The sequence below is a fragment of the Bison bison genome, unplaced genomic scaffold (genome assembly GCF_000754665.1).
Source record: "Bison bison bison isolate TAMUID 2011002044 unplaced genomic scaffold, Bison_UMD1.0 scf7180017861275, whole genome shotgun sequence".
In the NCBI taxonomy this organism is placed as follows: Eukaryota; Metazoa; Chordata; class Mammalia; order Artiodactyla; family Bovidae; genus Bison; species Bison bison.
Window position 1 is genome coordinate 10873 of NW_011491847.1, and position 2005 is coordinate 12877.

The following is a 2005-nucleotide window of genomic DNA, read 5'->3' on the forward strand; positions in this document are numbered from 1 at the left end:
AAATTTGCCTGTTACTCCAGGTGTTTCTTAACTTCCTACTTTTGCATTCCAGTCCCATATAATGAAAAGGACATCTTTTTTGGGTGTTAGTTCTAAAAGGTCTTGTAGGTCTTCATAGAATCGTTCAGCTTCTTCAGCATTACTGGTTGGGACATAGCTTTGGATTATCATGATACTGAATGGTTTGCCATGGAAACGAAGAGATCATTCTGTTGTTTTTGAAACTGCATCTAAGTACTGCATTTTGGACTCTTGTTAACTATGATGGCTACTCCATTTCTTCTAACGGATTCTTGCTCACAGTAGTAGATATAATGGTCATCTGAGTTAAATTCACCCATTCCAGTCCATTTTAGTTTGCTGACTCCTAAAATGTCGACGTTCAATCTTGCCATCTCCTGTTTGATCACTTCCAATTTGCCTTGGTTCATGGACTTAACATTCCAGGTTCCTATGCAATATTGCTCTTTATAACATCAGACCTTGCTTCTATCACCAGTCACATCCACAGCTGTGTGTTGTTTTTGCTTTGGCTCCATCTATTCATTCTTTCTGGTTACTTCTCCACTGATCTCCAGCAGCATATTGGGCACCTACTGACCTGAGGAGTTCATCTTTCAGTGTCCTATCTTTTTGCCTTTTCATACTGTTCTCAAGGCAAGAATGCTGAAGTTGTTTGCCATTCCCGTCTCCAGTGATATATATATATCTCACCTCCCTGTTGTGTCTCCCTCCCCTCCCCCATTCCACCCCTCTAGGTCATCAGAGTGCAGACCGGGCTCCCCGTGTTACACAGCAGCTTCTCAGCAATGCTTGTGGTGTATATGCTCATGGTGTATATGCTCATGTGTATATGCTCATGGTGTATATGCTCATGTGTATATGCTCGTGGTGTATATGCTCATGTGTGTATGCTGGTGCCACTTCCTCCATCCGTCCCACCCTCTCCTCCCCCACTGCGTCCACAAGTCCCTCTACATTTGCATTTCCATCCTTCCCTGCAAATAGGTTCACCAGTACCATTTCTCTAGATTCTGTATACATGCATTAATATACAATATTTGTTTTATTTTTCTGACTTACTTCACTCTGTATTTTAGGTTCTTTCCACCTCACTAGAATGGAGTCAAATTCATTTCTTTTTATGGCTGAGTAATATTCCATTGTGTATATGTGCCACATCCTCTTGATTCATTTGTCTCTTGGTGGACATTCAGATTGCTTCCGTGTCTTGGCTATTGTGAACAGTGCTGCTACTAACATAGGGGCACATTTTTAACCTTAATGGTCTCATACTGAGAAGAGTTGCTGGACCCAGTTCCAATGACTGCGTGTGAACGCTTCTCCTGACCAAGCAGCTCTCTGTGGCAGTATGGAATCCACGAATCCCACTCAGTCCTGATGCTATCAACCCAGAGATAGAATCAGATCCCACCCTCCACTTTCGACAACACCAAACCCAGGGCCAGGTTGCTGCCTGTGCCTCTGACTGACTGACTGTCAATTAGAGGCATCTAAGAGCCTCTCCTCTGGTCATTCCCTTAATTGGACAGAATGGCTAGCAGAGTTCAGGGAAACATTATGTTTACTCACTAGTTTAGTGATTTACTATTAAAAAAAATTAACGGATATGAATTAAGAAGCAGATGAACAGACATGCAGGGCAAAGTCCTGAACAAAGGCCTTCTTTTTTTTTGTGGAGCTGGGGGCCCAGCACGCTGGCACATAGAACCTCCCTGGTTCCCTGACTTGGGAATTCTCAAAAAGGGTAAGAAAGCACTTTTTTTTTTTTTGCAAGTAACACTTTGCTTTATTTTTTAATTTTTTTTGATAGTAAACTATGTCTGGGTTTTATTATTTTTTTTAAATTTTATTTTATTTTTAAACTTTACATAATTGTATTAGTTTTGCCAAATACCAAAATGAATCCGCCACAGGTATACATGTGTTCCCCATCCTGAACCCTCCTCCCTCCTCCCTCCCCATACCATCCCTCTGGGTCTGT